General features: G+C 40.9%; 1 protein-coding gene and 1 long non-coding RNA gene across 4 annotated transcripts in view; one reads left to right on the plus strand and one right to left on the minus strand.

Moving 5' to 3' along the window:
- CD247 (CD247 molecule) overlaps positions 1 to 20,661 on the minus strand; it is a 170,715-nt gene that overhangs the window by 97,579 nt on the left and 52,475 nt on the right. The window contains exon 1 of one of the 3 annotated variants that reach the window (XM_033941620.1): positions 10,888 to 11,015. The exons of the other annotated variants lie outside the window; for them this stretch is intronic. The gene's annotated coding sequence lies outside the window, so the exon portion shown is untranslated. Of the gene's footprint in view, positions 1 to 10,887; positions 11,016 to 20,661 lie in introns of those variants that run through there. 3 annotated transcript variants of the gene reach the window in all.
- On the plus strand, positions 12,926 to 20,530 carry LOC117359235. Its single transcript, XR_004539192.1, has 3 exons — positions 12,926 to 13,040; positions 13,540 to 13,590; positions 20,314 to 20,530. It is a non-coding gene; the product is annotated as an uncharacterized LOC117359235 (long non-coding RNA).

A 20,661-nucleotide genomic window follows, 5' to 3' on the forward strand; every position in this document is an offset into this window, starting at 1 on the left:
GTCCTCTCTCAGTTTAAGATAAAATTGAGTATTGTTTAATTGTCGAAGAGCTTCATGGATATACATCTCTTTTGAAAGGAGAACAATCGCACCTCCTTTATCAGCCCGGGTAATGATCAAAAAAGGATTATGTTGAAGTTCTTCTAAAGCTGACCATTCTTCCCGAGTCAGATTGTATTCAATAGGGGAGTGTACATTCTGGCTCTCCATCTCTTCCACATCTGCCAGGATTAAATCTCTGAAGGTCATTAAATGTGGGTGTAAGGGAGCCGCAGGACACCAGCCAGATTTGTTAGCAATCAAAGTCCCATCACTACAAGAAGAGCGATCTAAAAAGAACATTTTAACATGTAATTTACGCAAAAAACTGAAGATGGACAATCGTGTTTCAAATGCATCATACCTTGTAGTCGGGACAAACCCCAAACCCAGTGTTAAAACCGCTTCCTGGGTAGGAGATAATACAACTGAAGATAAATTCACTATGGGGGATTGTTCCGAGATTGTGACCGGGTCTGGGGGCCCGGGGGGGGCCGGGGCATAACCTTGTTGTTGATACTGAAATCCGACTCGTCTTGAGCCTCGGTTCTTCTGTCTGCCGCGTTGCCCTCGCGGGTAAAAACCCTTTTGGCCCTGTTGGCCAGTGGCAGCATATGGCCGACCTCCACTACGACCACTAGATGAGCTTGAGTCGGTAGAAAGGTGGTCATCCTCAAATGGTTGTTTATTGATTGCAGCGTTTCCCTTGAATAACCATAGATATACTTGGTTATTCTGATAATCTCGCTCATCTCTTCGATATTTCTTTATTTTTGATTGTTTTATAGATTCCCTGTAGCTATCCATTTTGCTTGATTGTTGCTTTTAACTCTTCCATACTTTGTTTAAGTTCTTGTTCTAACACTGTAATTTGTTCTATAATAAGAAGCATCAGGTCCATACTACATTTATTCAATATAGCACACCATTTGTGTTTAAATTGCTTATTTTGGGCAAATAAGATGGGACCTTTCTGAATTCGCAAGCCTCGTGGTATCATAGCAGTTGCTACATACTGGACCTGATGCTTCTTATTATAGAACAAATTACAGTGTTAGAACAAGAACTTAAACAAAGTATGGAAGAGTTAAAAGCAACAATCAAGCAAGCCTGTGGGAATGAGTCTGATTTTAGGACTCTGGAAAGTGATCACAATCAGAAAATGGATAGCTACAGGGAATCTATAAAACAGTCAAAAATAAAGAAATATCGAAGAGATGAGCGAGATTATCAGAATAACCAAGTATATCTATGGTTATTCAAGGGAAACGCTGCAATCAATAAACAACCATTTGAGGATAACCACCTTTCTACCGACTTAAGCTCATCTAGTGGTCGTAGTGGAGGTCGGCCATATGCTGCCACTGGCCAACAGTGCCAAAAGGGTTTTTACCCGCGAGGGCAACGCGGCAGACAGAAGAACCGAGGCTCAAGACGAGTCGGATTTCAGTATCAACAACAAGGTTATGCCCCGGCCCCCCCGGGCCCCCAGACCCGGTCACAATCTCGGAACAATCCCCCATAGTGAATTTATCTTCAGTTGTATTATCTCCTACCCAGGAAGCGGTTTTAACACTGGGTTTGGGGTTTGTCCCGACTACAAGGTATGATGCATTTGAAACACGATTGTCCATCTTCAGTTTTTTGCGTAAATTACATGTTAAAATGTTCTTTTTAGATCGCTCTTCTTGTAGTGATGGGACTTTGATTGCTAACAAATCTGGCTGGTGTCCTGCGGCTCCCTTACACCCACATTTAATGACCTTCAGAGATTTAATCCTGGCAGATGTGGAAGAGATGGAGAGCCAGAATGTACACTCCCCTATTGAATACAATCTGACTCGGGAAGAATGGTCAGCTTTAGAAGAACTTCAACATAATCCTTCTTTGATCATTACCCGGGCTGATAAAGGAGGTGCGATTGTTCTCCTTTCAAAAGAGATGTATATCCATGAAGCTCTTCGACAATTAAACAATACTCAATTTTATCTTAAACTGAGAGAGGACCCTGTTGTAGAATTAAATACTACCATATCCAAGCTGATCTCTAAAGCCTTCAAGTTGAAAATGATTACTACCCGTGAGGCAAATTTTCTGAACCCTAACTGGTATACTACCCCCAACATTTACTTTCTCCCGAAAATTCATAAAGACTTACAGAACCCCCCTGGACGTCCGATTGTTTCGATGAGGAACTCCCCACTGGAACCATTGTCAAAATTTTTAGATCTTTTTCTTCAGCAAGAACTCCAGCATGTCAAATCATTTATTAAAGATACAACTCACATGCTTCGAATATTATCTGAAATTCAAGAAATCCAGGATCACTGGCTGTTGGTTACCTTTGACGTTACGGCGTTATATACCATGATTCCTGTGGACCAAGCCTTAAATCTGCTCAGGACAATATTTTCCAAACAAACTATTCGTCCGCATTTATCAATTGAAATTTTGATGGAGATGGCTACTTTGGTACTTACCCGTAGTTACTTTCAATTCCATGGTGAGTTTTTTCTACAATGTCAGGGCATTGCGATGGGGGCTTCTTTGGCCCCGTCTTTAGCCACTCTTTTTATGGCAAATATGGAGGAAGAATTGATATATCAGATGCCCTTGTTTGACCACATGGTAATTTGGAAACGTTTTCTTGATGACATATTTTGTATATGGTCATCTTCTGAAGCTGATCTCCATCGATTTATTGCAGATTTAAACAAACTGAACACTAATATACAATTTACTGCCACTATTAATAATTGTGAAATTGCTTTCTTGGACATAAAAATTATAAAGAAGCAAGGTAAATTACTAACGACCATATATCGAAAGCAAACTGATAGGAACAGTTTGCTTCGATACCACAGCTTCCATCCCATTGGTCTCAGAAGAAGTCTTCCCATTAGTCAATTCTTGCGACTGCGGCGTATTTGCCACTCCCTAGATGAATTTCGGGCTCAGGCCAAAATAATGAAGAGACTTTTTTTCAGCGAGGCTATCCCCGGGAAGTAGTAAAAAAAGCATACACTCGAGCTAAATATGCTCATCGAGAATGGCTACTTCTTGAAAAACAGAAATGTTCTGAATCTGAGGGGGTGGCTTTTGTTCAACAATTCTCTCCTCTGTCTCATCATATCACTCAACTGGTTATGAAATATTGGCACATAGCCAGATTGACCAATCCTACTTTAGCTGAGCGCCCTATTTTTTCATATAAACGTAGGAAAAACATTGGGGAGTATGTAAATCACAATCTGCTCAGGGACCCGAGACCTAAAATTGTAGGGTGCCACTTACCTTGTGGGAAATGTCAGTGGTGCCCTTACACTATGTCAGGTGAAATATGGATCCACCCTTGTACGGGTGAGTCCTATCATTCAAAAACTAAAACTAACTGCAACTCTGACCATGTCATCTATCTGATCCAGTGTCCCTGTCCTAAATTGTATGTAGGTAGAACACTGAGATCTATAAAAACACGGTTGACAGAGCATAAATCGCGTGTCCATACTAAAAATGAAACGTCCCCTCTGGTCCGACACTGGCAATTATGTGGCCATACTCTGGATGACCTGAGGTGGAGGGTACTGGACTCTGTCTATGTAGGGTGGGAGGGTGGAAATATAGAGAGGAATCTCAATTTAAAAGAATTGCGCTGAATGTTCATGCTAGGTTCTATGGCTCCGGAGGGGTTGAATGAAGCCTCTGATTGGCTAGCTCAGGCTGACGTCTAACTAGCCTGTTAGTATTCTGACAGCTTTGTACTGCTCAGCTGTTCGCTCCTTATTGGAGGTGACGTCAAGGGATGAGTGTATTTATATTGTGGGGCGCACGCCGCGGCCATCTTTTGGTTATTACCGGCGTGTTAGTATGAAAGTTAAAACTATGGTAAGTTGTGCTAATTTTTTAATATTTTGCATTTAGCAATTATTACTGTACATTAATGGGTTTTCTTTGTGCTTTATGTTCCCGCAGACTCCCCAGCCTTGATAAAGTTAAGCGAAACACGTTGACATGGGGGAACATTTACTCTAATGCTGGGACAGCACTGGTGAACCAGTAGATCACAGAATGCATACTCGCTAAAGAAGCTAAGTGATCTAAATATTATACTATTGAAAATAATAATAAGTAAAACAAAAAGATTACGAAAAGTATATAAAATGTTGAAAATATGAGAATATCAGCAGGGATTAATGACGAATGACAGACCAGATGAGTACTTTAAACTCTGAGGTCAAAATCTGAATTCCCGTTGCTACAATTCTCTTGATGTACTGGTATGAATGCTTTCTTGATGACCCACTACATTGATGGTTATATTGATGGAACTTGATTCAGCCATTCCAATGCTATAAGAGAATGCAAAGTGATTTTAACAGTTTGGGCTTTTTTGTTGTTGCTTTTTGAAAATTGGCAACTCTGCCTTGCCTCCACTTTGAAAAAAGCCAGTTGCCTCTGCCATGAACTTGTTGCCAAATTTTGGTGGAGGCAGTTCCAAAAGTCATTCCCAAATGATAAAAGATGGGACTCACACAAAGCACACAACACGGAGAGACATTTTATGCTCTGAGAAACTTTGCTGTTCTGTTGAATCAAGTCTGATCATCACTTGGGCAAATTTATAAACTATGATTTAATGCACATTTTAAAACTTAGCACATATCAGATGCCAATATATTAGGTTGGTCCTTTCTTATCCAATAAAAAAGTTCAAGCAGTTAGCAAGGGGGTAACAAATGGTTTAAATGGATTTGGGGTCCATTGACTAATTTTATTAATTCTAATTGAATGGTGTTTCCCTATATTTTTGGTTATAATTCACACATCCAGGGGGGGGAGGGAGCAAGACAGTATATTGTGATTGCTGTATTAAAAATATAAATGTAATATTGATTGGTTTTTAAAAAAAAATTATATTGAAATCGAGGGGAGAGGGGTGAAAATAATTTTCATATATTTTCTTATAAAATGTAAGTGATGTTTCTCAAATATTCTGTATGTTTTATTATATGCACTATTTTAAGTTTGAAAATGAATAAAGATTTAAAAAAAAAAAAAATAAATTCAAACAGTCGCCATTAGCATTTAGCTATGAAATTTCCATAGAATGAGCACTTAACTTTAAGGCCAAAGAAATAATTGACAGTATCTCCTATGGTCCAGGTTAGCATTTTTCATTCAGAGAGGTGGCGAAAGCTCAAGTTTTTGAAAATTACTAAGAAATGTTCACTTTTGCTAAAAAAATAAATAAATAAATAAAAAAAGTAGCGTAATAGCTTTTTTGCTTTAAGATATTTGCTTGAATTGCTTGGGCAGTAACTAGTCACTGTCCACAGTCATCTTTCTGCTAATGAATGAAAGTGTCTTATTAGAGCAGTATTAGCTATAATATGATATTAATTAATATATAATGTATAATGATAATATAATGATATGTACTGAAGATCTAATGTTCTGTCTTAGATTTTTAAGACATTTATCACATTGTGTATTCTATCATCCTGAGCAGCCAACTCATGACAATTTTGGTCACCACAGCTATGTTCCCTCTAAGCTGAGCACATGAGCAATCGCTCATACATTCTAGGAGCGTCGCTCACAGATTTTACATGTTTGCTCTCAAAAATACTTGCAGATCTGCAAAATTTGTTGAGTTTTAGAATTTGTTGCTCACACAAATTTTTTTTAAAGAACTTGTTGCTTAGAGAAAAAAATATGTACGCACCCGGCCGAACCTTAGAGGGAGCATTGCACCGCAGATGTCCAGCCTTCTTCAGAGGTTCCAAAGCTGTCAATATATCTTAAGGGCAATATTGCTCAAAGATACCTTTGATAGATGTGGCTATTGCTAGCCAAAGAGACAGAAGACTAAGAAAATGCAGAGATAGGGCAGAGAACATAAGAACATAAGCAGTGCCTCCGCCGGGTCAGACCATAGGTCCATCCTGCCCGGCAGTCCGCTCCCGCGGCGGCCCAAACAGGTCACGACCTGTCTGAATCACCAGAAGGGGCTCCCTTGCCACCTTGGTTTCTCATTGAAGTCCTATCTTCCCATCGAAGTCCTAACCCTCCGTTCTTGCACATGCACGACCTGGTTGGGTTTCTATACTTATTACCTGGTTAGCTTTCTATACTTGTGTTACATCCCAGCTCCTCCCTCAGTATCCCACGATCCTTTTATCCCTCAGGAATCCGTCCAATCCCTGTTTGAATCCCTGTACCGTACTCTGCCTGATCACTTCCTCCGGTAGCGCATTCCAAGTGTCCACGACCCTTTGGGTGAAAAAAAACTTCCTTGCGTTTGTTTTGAACCTATCTCCCTTCAGTTTCTCCGAATGCCCCCTCGTACCTGTTGTCCCCTTCAGTCTGAAGAATCTGTCCCTATCCACCCTCTCTATGCCCCTCATGATCTTGAAGGTCTCTATCATATCTCCCCTGAGCCTCCTTTTTTCCAGAGAGAAGAGCCCCAGCCTATCCAACCTCTCGGCGTATGGGCAGTGTTCCAGCCCTTTTACCAGTTTCATTGCTCTCCTTTGGACTCTCTCAAGTACCGCCATGTCCTTCTTGAGGTGCGGCGACCAATACTGAACGCACCATCGCTCGATACAATGGCATGATGACTTCCCGCGTCCTGGTTGTTATACCCCTCTTTATGATGCCCAGCATCCTATTGGCTTTTTTCGAGGCTGCTGCGCACTGTGCAGATGGCTTCAGTGATGCATCCACCAGCACACCCAAGTCTCTCTCAAGTCTGCTGTCTCCCAACAATGCCCCCCCCAATTTGTAGTTGAACAACGGGTTCTTTTTCCCTATATGCATGACCTTGCATTTTTCCACGTTAAAGCGCATTTGCCATTTGTTTGCCCAGTCTTCCAGCTTGTCCAGGTCCCTTTGCATGTCCTCACACTCCTCCCTGGACCTAACTCTGCCGCACAGTTTGGTATCGTCTGCAAATTTTATAACCTCGCACTTTGCCTCCTTTTCCAGGTCATTGATAAATATGTTGAAGAGTAACGGCCCCAGCACCGATCCCTGTGGCACACCGCTTGTGACTCCCCGCCAGTCAGAATATTGGCCCTTCACTCCGACCCTCTGCAGTCTACCCGACAACCAGTGCTTGATCCATCTGTGCACATCCCCTCCCACCCCGTGGTTCCACAGCTTCCTAAGCAGCCTTTCATGTGGCACCTTGTCGAAAGCCTTTTGAAAATCGAGGTAAATGATGTCTATGGGTTCCCCATTGTCCACCTGACTGCTTATTCCCTCAAAGAAGTACAGAAGGTTCGTTAGGCACGACCTTCCCTTACAGAATCCATGCTGGCTTGTTCTCAGTAGGTCATTCCTCTCGATGTGCTCGCAAATGCCGTCCTTGATCAAGAGAACGAGGAAGCAAGAATGAATAAAATGAGCCAAGACAGAAAAAGAAGAGGAAAGCAAAGTGAGACTCAAGGAGGGGGCTGATTCATCCACATAAAAGGCCTGAACAAATCAGGTGTGGGGATTAAGAGACCTTTTGAAAGGTTTTACATGGTCTTTAATGAGCAACTTCTTAAATTACTTCAGGAAAATAATAAGGGGGAGGGGGTATTCATCAAGCAGCATTAGGTTATAACAGACCTTATTGTGCATTAAGGGAATTAGCGCATCTTTAAAGGTACAAGCCCTTAGCACCCCATCACAGATATATAATATCACAGCACATAACAGAAACTGTAAATGCTCCAATCAGAAAGATTAGAGACCGAAACCTTCAATCCCTCATTTTTCATTTTACCCCCAATGCCCCAGCAACCTATACAGAACCCAACAGACACCAACACTCACATACCATCCACTCACCAACCACACATACCAAATCAAGAAACAGTCACCCCCTCCCCCCCTCCCACCCCAATGCGAGAGACTAGTTAAAAAGAAAAAAGGTACAAGCCCATAGGTATAAAAAAAGGCATTAGAATTCACTCCCCCTCCCCTTTTATGAAGCCATGTTAGTTTTGTTTTGTTTTTTTTAATAAATCTATATTCATTTTGAAGCCAAAAATAAGTGCAACATATTATACAGTCATTTTATACTTTAACAGCACTTAATATCAATTAAAATTATATTCTATGACAAATACATATATCACCCCCCTCCCCCACTACACATCCAACAATTTGCACTCAAAATAAAAATATATCTTCCCACCCACCCTGGACGTGTTAGGTGTTTTTATCGCTGGCCTTGGCTATATTAGCTTCGACATTCATAGAATTGCTATGAGCGCCTGAGCTAATACCGCCACAGCCAGTGATAAAAAAGCCACAGCCAGTGATAACAAAGCCTAACACAGCTTCATAAAAGGGGACCTTAGTATGCACTAATTCCTTTAATACACATTAAAGGTGCATTAAGCCCTAACACTGCTTGATGAATTCCCTCTTAAATATCTTAATGGTGTGCTAACCTTATTTTCAAGCAAGGGTCCTCTGCTAAGAATTTGATTTTATGCAGTATCGCATACCTTCAGATCAACTTTTGCTTGACCTAAATAATTGTCTAGCCACCAGTTCTCTGCCTGCCCTTGATGTGGTTGAAGATTCAGTCATCGCTTGAAAAGGAGAGCGGCAGTACAGCCTCCAGTTACTTACACAAACCCTGCCTCACTTTCCTAAGGGGGCCCTTTTACAAAGATGCTCTATGAAATGGACTTAGCACGTCCTAAGGTGGGACTTTCACACATGCTAAGCCCATTTCTAGCATGGACATAAAATAGACCATTCTCAAATTTTTTTTAATTTGCAGGTTGTGCGCTGATAGTGCCATTAGTGCCAGCAAATGCAAATAATTAACAGAACCACTTACTTATTTAGGAGGTGCTAAGTTCTCCTGCAGTGACCCTGTGCTAATGTGAGTGGGCTGCCTGAATAGTTCTTCCATGCCCCCAACACACCCCTTCCAAAAAGAAATTTAAAAAGAAATACTGCGAAAGGGAAAGCTAACGCAAGATGCTTTAGTGCAGTGGTCTCAAACTCAAGCCCTTTGCAGGGCCACATTTTGGATTTGTAGGTACTTGGAGGGCCTCAGAAAAAATAGCTAATGTCTTATTAAAGAAATGACAATTTTGCATGAGGTAAAACTCTTTATAGTTTATAAATCTTTCCTTTTGGCTAAGTCTTAATAATAATATTGTAATTTATAGCTAAAGAGACATATGACCAAGAAACTGTTTTATTTTACTTTTGTGATTATGATAAACATACTGAGGGCCTCAAAATAGTACCTGGCGGGCCGCATGTGGCCCCTGGGCCGCGAGTTTGAGACAACTGCTTTAGTGCATCCTTCAGTAAGCCTTTTTCGGAGCACTAAGCCTGCTTTAGAGCTTAGTGTACCTCAATAAAAGGACCTCTAAATTAGACTGAGAAATTAGGGGAATTCTACTATGCTGTAATAGAGCAGCAAAGGCTTGTTTTACAGTTTAAGCTTTTTATAGTGGAATCCCTTTCATAGATTTACATATTTACTTAGCTGTTTAAAAAAAAAAAAAAAATCTGACCACCAGAGTAGTTCTCATTATTTTATATAGAAACTGACATCAATGTATGATTTAAAGCTTGCTTGTATTTCTGAATTGATTGAATGTGTGCTCTATCCCTATTATAGGGACGATCAACGATGTTGTTTAGACATATCTATGTTATATGTATAATTGGAGGGAAACAAGATTTTATGTATGTGATATGGAAACCGCATAGCTGTATGCGGTATATTCATTTTTTAATAAATAAAAAACCCCAAAAACTGCAGGAGTAAATAGTGGGGTTAGGGCAGCAAATATACTTTATATGGGACATAAATCTGCTCTAATGTTATCTTAAGGAGGAGAGTGTGGCACAGTGGTTAGAGCTACAGCCTCAGCACCCTGTGGTTGTGTGGGTTCAAACCCTGCACTGCTCCTTGTGACCCTGGGAAAGTCACTCAATTCCTCCACTGCCCCAGGTACGTTAGATTGTGAGCTCACCGGGACAGATAGGGAAAATGCCTATATTTAAACCACTTTGAGTTTGGTTGTAAAACTACAAAGGCGGTATACAAGTCCCAATCCCTTTCCCCTTATACAGAAAGGCTGAGGAAGTGTGTCAGTTCAGCTATCCTGACGCATCCTTGGCACCTTCTCCTACAGAAAACTGTAGCCTTGATGAGAGGGCACCTCCATGTTGTAAAATAAACGCAATGAGGAGTAAACAGTGAATAAGTCACACATAAAAAGAATCGGGATATAGCCTTCACCTGACTAATACTCGTAATTGTTGATGGACTTTTCACCAAAGACTTGCCTAGACATTTTTTTTTAAAACTCAGCTAGACTACTAGATTTGGCCAGCTTAATTCTGCATCAACTACAAAAAAAAAATCCTCTCTCAAATTGATTTTTAATCTGCTGAATTAGTTTCTTAGAGTGTCCTTTAGAAATGTAGCCCTGTACTAGGACTAATAAAAGAATAGTTACCAGGTCAGAACTAATGTCAGCCTCCACCTTCCAATCCAGCTTCACCAATGGGGAAAAGAAATAAGTTTAAAAAACAAAACCCTAGATCAGTGACTTGGCAAGGAATCACTACTGCCTAGTACTATTTGAAAGCTTAAATAACTTCCCTATTAACATGTTTCTCTCTGCTCATGATTTAATAGACCTCTTATCAATGTATCCTCTTAGTTGTCTCTTCTAACCTATGAAACCTTTCCATCCTTTTTATCATTTTTGTTCTCTGAATCTTTTCTAGTTCTCATATCTCATATTTTAGCTGTTGGTCCGAAAAGAAAGCACTATCTATACACCTCTTCAACCAATGGAAGCGCTGACGCACCTTTCTTCGGCCTCTCCTTCTGGAAAGGTGATGGTAGAGACAGCTAATGTTCTGCTCTCTCAGGTAGTCTCTGAAGAATGGCAAAGGCAGCTATTCAAGGCGGAAAGAAACTGCTGGAAGCTGCAGATTCCTGCCCTCTAACATGGTGGTCTTCTGGATGGTTTTTCTTCAGCACCCAAGAACACAGAGAAAGCTAACCTAGTTGTCCTCATGAAAGATGAGGATCAGCAAACACCGTATGCCACTTTCAGTGTTTTGTCTTGGGCAGACTGGATTTCTGGATGTCGCAACTCTCTTTATCTTTTATTTTCTTCGCATGTTGTGTATTAATTACGTGTCCTTTGTAAGAATAAGATAGAAACCTATAAGTGAGGAAGTCACTTGTCTCTGGCTCTCTTTAAAGATCTTTCTGCTGCAGTTTGAAAGCGACAGCAATGTTATCTTTAAAGTATTTTCAAGGCACTATTTAAGCAATCGACAAGCCACATCTAAAGCTGTATTTTAACTCTTATCTAGTCTCCATCAAATATGAGCTGCTAACATAAAAATTGGTAGCAATCTGCGTAAGGTGGAATAGGCCTGAGGGTGGCCACGATTCAGTGCACAGCTTCCTTTGTCACTGCTTGAAAAGAGTAATACCCCTAAATAAAATGACACATTCAAACTCTCAAATAAAAGCTTCTTTGATTGTTTCTTATTGTTGTTTCATTATTTGTTCAGATAAGCAACAACACCTACCAATAACTGCCACCGCTGGATCAGACAGCTTGTACTATGACACCGTATTGTTTGGCATGTCAATGAGGGCTAAAAGCCAAATATCCTCTAATAACAATAAGCTTTTACTCATTATGACAGGGGTTGCCTTACAACAGATTATGAATAATTGGAAAAATTGGGATAGGCTGAATTATAGCTTTTCGTGGAACTCTTTGTGTCACATATTCAAAATGGAAAGGATAATTGCCATGCAGCAGGGAAATTTTAAGAAATTTCAGGTTATTTGGGAGCCATTAACAAGATACTGTAAAGATTTACAAATTACTCCATATAATACATATTAATTTTTTCCCTTTTGTTCATATACATCCAGGGTGTGTGGGGGGGGGGTATGGGAATATTTCATGATTTCTTTGCATATGAATAATTGTTGGGTATAAGGAAGGGGGAATATTTGATGAGAGTTCCAATTTGATGATATATTAAGTGATGTTAAAGTATAAAATGATTGTATTTTATGTTACACTTATTGTGAGTTTTAAAAATGAATAAAGATTTATAAAAAAAAAAAAAAAAGACAGCTCATACTATTTTACTAAACTACATTAAGCATGCTAATGTGAGCTTCATGTGAGGAAAAAGAATTGCTGCAAGATGCATTAAAGCGATTTGCAGTAGTTTGCCTCTCAGTGTGCACTGACGTGTTAGCTATTAAAAAAATATATATTTTTGCTAGGGCGCTGAGAATGGGCATGGAATCTTTAGCGAGCTAGTGCATTTGCTTTAATGTGTGTTAACAAGTTCATGCAAAAGTTTGAATGGACCATTGCCACCTTCTATTTTGGCACTGTATTATTTGAACAAACCCATGTTACTCGGTTTAGTCACTACTTTTAAATAACTAGGGGCCTGGTTTGATTCCCAATTATTATTTAAGAAGCAGGTGTGTGAAGTTTGTCACAAGCCCGATTCCTGTTCCAGTCTTGTGCCAGTTAGGAGCCCCAGAAATCGACCAGTGAAACTGGTTAGGGCCGACCATTATGTCCCTGCTGGTCAGGAACAGGACCAGAAAGCTCAGGCTGAGTTTAGGCAGGACTTAGTACATAGCCCTGGGAAAAACGGTTTGGTCCCTTTAAATCCTCCATCTTTGAAACTACTGACCAAACAAGTTAGAAGGCAGCCTTAGCGGCAGAAAGCCCTTCCCCTGGGCTGGACGTGGCACAGCAGCTCTCCAGCATTTAGAGAGCTGGCTGTCTCAGAGAAGGGGGCAGCCCAGGGAAGCTCCCACGTGGAAGGAGCCCCCACCTTCTCAGGAACTGGCAAATGTAGAAATGCTAAGCCCAGAGGCAGAGGAAGAAGCCCAGAGGAACCAGGAACCAGAGGCCATGGACTGGAGTGCTCTGCCAGAACTTGCTGTTCCAGAAGAAATGGAAGTAAGTTAAATGGACTGTGTGTTTGTTTTGAAACGTTTTTTTTTCCTGGATTTTTGGGGTTTGGCTGTTTTGCTGCTGGGACAACTATTTAGCTGCAGAAATGTTGTGTGAAATTGTCACTTTTGAGGAAGATAAATTGATTGTTGGCTGAGGAAAGAGAACTGCTAACAAAGTGTTTTGGGATGTTTGAAAGTTTTTTTTTCTGCCAAGATGGCCGCTACAAGCAGAGGCTTAGCTGCAGTTAGGCAGCACTAGCAATGTCCTTCCTGGAGCTGTGAAAACCCTGAAAGTTGGGAGCAGGATTGCCCAACATCTATGTGGTGGATTTTTGTGGGTCTATTTTTGTATTTTGCTTCGGCAAGGTACTACTTTGGCAAATCCGCCAACCTTCTGCTCCTTAATCCCTGCAAAGGAGAGAAGAGCTACAGCAGTGCAAAGATATAGTTTTGTGTTTGGCCCAAAGAGTACTTGTGACTGAACTTATGCTTTATTCTATTAGGACTTACCTGGAACATAAGCTGAATGCTTAGAAATTAACTAGACCAGGCTGGTGAGTACAGCATTATTGTTTTGTTTCGCTCATGATTGCTGTTATTTTTGGGTTCTTTTTTCACATTTTGTTTTGCCAAGTTTTGATGAGAAATAAATTTGATATCATTATTTTGACTACTTACCTGTGTGGTGCCATTCTGACTTTTATCCACAAGGTAAGCTTTCCACCACAGGTACTTCCTCCCTCTTGGGGAAGCATGCCAGGGCTATTTTGTGGTTGTGTGTCAGTCCCTGCTATGCTCTAAGGGATGGCCATGCTACAAGTTGTAAGATATTGTTTTGTTTCTCTTCACTTGTATGATTTTCTCGACTTTTCCACTTTACACATGGCCTGTCATGCATTTTTGATTTCACAGCTAGACTACTGCAATTCTCTTTATGCTGGTTTACCACTCTCTCAAATTCAATTTCAAACTGTACAGAACATGGCAGCATGAGTTCTATGCAGGACAAAAAATTTGATCATATCACACCCCTTCTTACCTGTGTGCACTGGTTACCCATTACATATTGGATCTCATTCAAGTTTCTCCTTCTGATGAATAAAGCAGCTCTCGCATCTTTCATCCCTGACCATGCCCTACACCCTATCTTATGCACTGTGTTCTTTGGACTCAAATTAACTCATAATGTACCTATGTACAGTGTAGCTCCATGATGGGTTTAGCTTGTTTTACTTCCGCTGCTGGACTAGAGAAGCAAAATCAAATGTGCACCAAAGCAACAATATTAAAGTCCCACTAAATATCAATTTACCACCTGAGTTGAGAAATTTCAACACACAAGTTCCTCAGAATGCCACACTAGATATTCGTGTAGTAGCCGTCCTCATAGGAACTCTTAAGTGTGTGAGTTTGTTATTTTTAACGTTTCATAAAGTGCAAGTGCTTCAATGAATAATTATCATTTTTGTTGTATTTTTTAAATTGTTATCATTTTTGTTATATTTTTAAAGAATTACTGCAAAAGCAAATACTTAGCTTTTATAAAACTGGGTCTGCCTCAATCCCCACCGACGCGTTTCATAATTTCATCAGGGTCGGGGATAGGGAGAGCAGAGCAGTTTGAAATCTGAGCATATTGCTAGATCTAGATATTAAAGATATTAAAGTCTCACTAAATATCAATTTACCACCTGAGTTGAGAAATTTCAACACAAAATGAATAATTATCATTTTTGTTGTATTATTAAATCGTTATCATTTTTGTTATATTTTTAAAGAATTACTGCAAAAGCAAATACTTAGCTTTTATAAAACTGGGTCTGCCTCAATCCCCACCGACGCGTTTCATAATTTCATCAGGGTCGGGGATAGGGAGAGCAGAGCAGTTTGAAATCTGAGCATATATGGCAGGCTGGATGGGCCATTTATCTGCTCAGATGGGCATATATGCTCAGATTTCAAACTGCTCTGCTCTCCCTATCCCCGACCCTGATGAAATTATGAAACGCGTCGGTGGGGATTGAGGCAGACCCAGTTTTATAAAAGCTAAGTATTTGCTTTTGCAGTAATTCTTTAAAAATATAACAAAAATGATAACGATTTAAAAATACAACAAAAATGATAATTATTCATTGAAGCACTTGCACTTTATGAAATGTTAAAAAATAACAAACTCACACACTTAAGAGTTCCTATGAGGACGGCTACCACACGAATATCTAGTGTGGCATTCTGAGGAACTTGTGTGTTGAAATTTCTCAACTCAGGTGGTAAATTGATATTTAGTGGGACTAGAGAAGCAGCAGCGGTGATAGAGGTCAGGGAAGGAGGAGTGAGTGAGCAGATTGAATGGAAGATGAGAGAGAGAGAGAGGATGAAATGGGTAGAGAGAGAGTTAATGCTGGATGAAAAGGAGAGAGAAAAAGAGGGCAGAAGCTTTATGGAAGTGAGGAAGAAAGAGAGAGAGTAGAAGCTTTATGGAAAAGGGGGAGAACAAGCAAACACTGGATGGAAGGAAGGAGAGAGAGATAGGGAGTAGACTGTGATGTTGGATGGAACGGGGAGACTGAAAAGAGAAAAAGTAGATGCTGGATGAAAGAGGTAGACTGGAGAGAGAGGGGAAATGCTTTATGGAAGGAGGGTGAAAGAGATAACGGATGCTGGATGCAAGGGGGAGAGAGGATAGATAGTGATGTTGGATGGAGGGGGAACACTGGAGAGATGCTGGAAGGAAGAGGACAGAGGGCAGATGCAGGATGGAAGTTTACATAGAAACATGAAGGCAGATAAAGGCCAAATGGCCCATCCAGCCTGCCCATCCATAGCATCCACTATCTCCTTTCCTTAAGAGATCCCACACACTTTCTTGAATTCAAACATAATCTTTATCTCCACCACCTCTATCTGGAGACTATTCCATGAATCTACCACCCTTTCTGTAAAAAAGTATTTCCTTATATTACTCCTGAGCCTATCGCCTCATAACGTCATCCTATGCCTCTAACTCTAGAGCTTCCTTTCAAATGAAAGAGATTTGCCTCATGTACATTTATGCCATGCAGGTATTTAAACGCCTCTATCATATCTCCCGCCTTTCCTCCAAAGTGTATATATTGAGATCTTTAAGTTTGTCCCCATATGCCTTATGATGAAAACCACTGACCATTTTAGTAGCCTTCCTTTGAACAAACTCCATCCTGTTTATATCTTTTTGAAGGTGCGGTCTCCAGAATTATACATAATATTCTAAATGAGGTCTCACCAGAGACTTATACAGGGGCATCAATATCTCCTTTTTCCTATTGGCCATATTTCTCCCTATGCACCCTAGCATTCTCCTAGCTTTCGCTGTCACCTTTTCAACCTGTTTGGCCACCTTAGAATCATCACATACGAGTTGGAACCCAAGGGATCAAGCTCTGACAGTAACTTCAGTAGTTCTGGGTGAACTTCTATAGTCTAATACTCAGTAATATCAAAGAAAAAAGATGATTCAATTTAAGCATAGTACCAGAAGACTGGAGGGTAGCCAACGTGATGCCAATTTTTAAAAAGGGTTCCAGAGGTGATCTGGGAAATTATAGACTGGTGAGTCTGATGTCAGTGCCGGGCAAACTGGTAGAGACTATTATAAAGAACAAAATGACAGAACATATGCATAAGCATGAAATAATGAGAGAAAGCCAACATGAATTTAGTCAAGGAAAATCTTGCCTCACCAATCTACTGCATTTCTTTGAAGGGGCGAATGAACATGTGGATAAAGTTGAACCAGCTGATATTGTGTATTTGAATTTTCTAAAGGCCATTTGACAAAGTACCTAATGAAAGACTTCTGAGGAAAGTCATGGGATAGGAGATAATGTCCTATTATTGATTAAGAACTGGCTGAAAGACAGAAAACAGAGCGTAGGTTTAAATGGTCAATATTCTCAATGGAGAAAGGTACATAGTGGGGTTCAAATCTAATACACTCCTCCACTTCTCTTGTACCTTTATTTATAAATTATTAAATTCTCAACCATGAAAATATACTTTTTACAAGGAGGAAAAAGCCTCAGAGCCCTGTCCCAAGTCAGAACTTGTCTTGCTTGAGGACTAGAAAGGGTAACAACCTCACTGGCTTTAAAAAAAAACAAAACAAAACTTCCTTGCCAACCGAATATTCAAAGTCTTAATTAAGGTTTTTTGCCTGTCTTCTATCTGCAATTTTTATAGCTATGAAATCTAACCTCTTTTTCATACCTTCTGGCTAATGGAAGAGGTCTTCCACTGGCAAGGCTTTGGGATTCCCTATTGCTTAGGTATTTAAATTATGCATTTGAACAAGGGGCATGGGGGGTGGGAGAAAAATGGTACACTCCCATTTGGGGCTCAGGGCCACTGTCCCCCCCCCCCCATCGACTGTCTGCTAACTTTTGAACCCAATACTAAGATTTGTGATAAGCACATCCCAAAGCTAATATATTCTGGTTAATAAATTTAAACTAAAACACTTGTCTACCTTTGTTGTCTGGACATTTTATTTTTCCATCATGTTGATCCCATTTTGTCACTACTGCTTTCCTGTAACTTTCTATTGGCTACTTTTCTCCTCTCTCCTATCTTGTTTCATTCCCTCATTATACTTGTCTTTGATATACTTTCCTTTTTTAGCTCTTCCCACCCTTTTTTCTTTTCTGTCTTTCCATCCACTCAAATTTCACCCCCTTTTTTTAAAAACTTTTCTGCTACCTATCAACTTTCCATCTCCCTTTCACATGCTCCAGCTTTCCCATTTCCCATCTCATTCCTTTCCCAACCTCCTGTTTCATAAGAACATAAGAATTGCCACTGCTGGGTCAGACCAGTGGTCAATCGTGCCCAGCAGTCCACTCCTATGTCCTAACTGAGACCAGCCCTACCTGTGTATGTTCCGGTTCAGCAAGAACTTGTCTAACTTTGTCTTGAATCCCTGGAGGGTGTTTTCCCCTATAACAGCCTCCAGAAGAGCATTCCAGTTTTCCACCACTCTCTGGGTAAAGAAGAACTTCCTTACGTTTGTATGGAATCTATCCCCTTTTAACTTGAGAGAGTGCCCTCTCGTTCTCCCTACCTTGGAGAGGGTGAACAACCTGTCTTTATCTACTAAGTCTAATCCCTTCAGTATCTTGAATGTTTCTATCATGTCCCCTCTGTCTCCTCTTTTCAAGGAAGAAGAGGCCCAGTTTCTCTAATCTCTCGCTGTACGGCAACTCCTCCAGCCCCTTAACCGTTTTAGACACTCTTCTCGGGACCCTTTCGAGTAGTACCGTGTCCAGAGCTGGACGCAGTATTCCAGGTGAGGGCGTACCATTGCCCGGAACAGTGGCATGATAACCTTCTTTGATCTCTTCGTGATCCCCTTCTTAATCATTCCTAGCATCCTATTCACCCTTTTCACTGCTGCCGCGCATTGCGCGGATGGCTTCATTGACCTGTCGACCAGCACTCCCAAGTCTCTTTCCTGGAGGGTCTCTCCAAGTAACACCCCAGACATCCTGTATTCGTGTATAAGATTTTTGTTACCGACATGCATCACCTTACACTTATCCACGTTGAACCTCATTTGCCATGTTGCGGCCCATTTCTCAAGCGTGTTTATGTAACGTTGCAGATCTTTGCAATCCTCCTGCATCTTCACTACTCTGAAAAACTTAGTATCGTCTGCAAATTTAATCACCTCACAATTTCCAGATCGTTTATAAATATGTCCAAGCACCGAACCCTGTGGCACTCCACTGGTGACACTTTTCCAGTCCGAGTATTGTCCATTTACCCCCACTCTCTGTTTCCTATCCGCCAGCCAGTTTTTAATCCACGTGAGTATTTCACCCTCGATTCCATGGCTTGCAATTTTTTGAAGTAGTTGTTCATGCGGAACCTTGTTGAACATCTTCTGAAAATCCAGATATACAATGTTGACCAGGACTCCTTTGTCTATCTGCCTGTTTACTCCCTTGAAGAAGTGCAGCAAATTCGTCAAGCAAGATCTTCCTTTGCTGAAGCCGTGCTGGCTGGTCCTCATCAGATCCTGTCCGTCAAGATGCTCAATAATGTGGTCCTTTATCAGTGCCTCTACCATCTTTCCTTCTGCTACTCCCCATTACCACACTTCTACCACTGTACTCACTTCTGTCTCACTCATCTTCATGTCATTCTCCTTTTGACCTCTTCTACATGGCTCCATCATTTCCACGTGAAGATGGAAAAGAAACAAAACGCAATTTTTTTCACACCAAAAAGCAAACAAGAACAATACTAGGTGCTTGTTACTGGTTCAGTTCTGCTTATGCATCATTCCAGGTTTTAGGAACAACAGGGGTGATATTTAGCACTAGTTAATTGGGTAGGAGAGGCTTCCACCCAGTTATCTAGTGTTGACCGGTTAACTCTCCCCCCCCACCCCCCCTGAATATTCAGTGGCATATACCAAAGAATGCTGCTTATTATCCATCATGACTGCTATGGCATTATCCAATTGTGGTCTGGGGCAGAGCCAGGAGTTACCTGGGCAGCACTATGGACCCTGGATAATTATATGGCTAATTTACATTACATTATATTCTGCCTCTGCCCTAAAGAGTGCCCATGGTGGATTAGAAAAAGCAAATACTCAGCTGTGAACAGATCCAGGTAATAAGCATAATGAAATATGTCTTTCAAGTCCTTCCTCTTTATTTGACTTCTCGGGATGAATGCCGACTGGAATGCTTGGTTCAGAGATTTCTTTGGGCTGGGAAGCGGCCTCGCCTGCCTTACAAATGGGCAGCAGCTCCGTGGTACAAGGGTGGACTGGGTTTGTTGAACCTTCGCTATCTGACCTATTGGATGTGGCATGCACCATATCAATGATCTTTTCACTTCTGCCTTCACCAACACCCCTTTGGAACTTTTCTGTTTCCGAACTACTCATTTTAGTGCATATCTTCACTCTATTCCTTCTTCTTTGCCTGAGCCTCTCTCTACTAGGGTGCTACACCGTCCCTTGTGGAAGGTTTGGCACTGGGTCTGCAAAAATCACTCTCTGCTTCTATAATTCCTTTTCTGCTTATCCGCTTTAATAGCTCCTTTCTCCCTGGGGTGGATGGGCTTAGTTTTGCTCGGTGGGAAACAAGAGGCATTCATTATGTGTTTCAGTTGGTTGATGATGATAGAAAAATTAAGTCTTTTGCACAGCTGCAGGAAGATTTTGATCTCCCATCCGATTATTTTGCTTATATGCAAATTTAACATTACATTTCTTCTTTACCCTCTAGTTCTTTGAAGGCTTCTTGCCAAGAGATGCTGTCTACGGCTTTTACCATTGGTTCCCAACTTCCTGTTCCCCTTAAATTCCATCATCGCCATTTGAAGGATGAGCCCCCTTGTTTGATCATTCTAAATTGCGGGATGCTTGGGCTCGTGATCTTGCTGTAGCGTTACCTAATGATATACTTTTGCAGGCTGTCAGTAGGTTGCCTGACCTTCGCAAATATACCACCTTTTGGGAGCAACATTATAAGTTGGTCTTCCGTTTGTACGTTTCTCCTAAGAGGGCTCACCTTTCTGGGTTCCGCGAGACAGCTAACTGTCTTAGATGCCAGGCCCCTGAAGCGGGCTTGGGA

The sequence above is a fragment of the Geotrypetes seraphini genome, chromosome 4 (assembly GCF_902459505.1).
Source record: "Geotrypetes seraphini chromosome 4, aGeoSer1.1, whole genome shotgun sequence".
In the NCBI taxonomy this organism is placed as follows: Eukaryota; Metazoa; Chordata; class Amphibia; order Gymnophiona; family Dermophiidae; genus Geotrypetes; species Geotrypetes seraphini.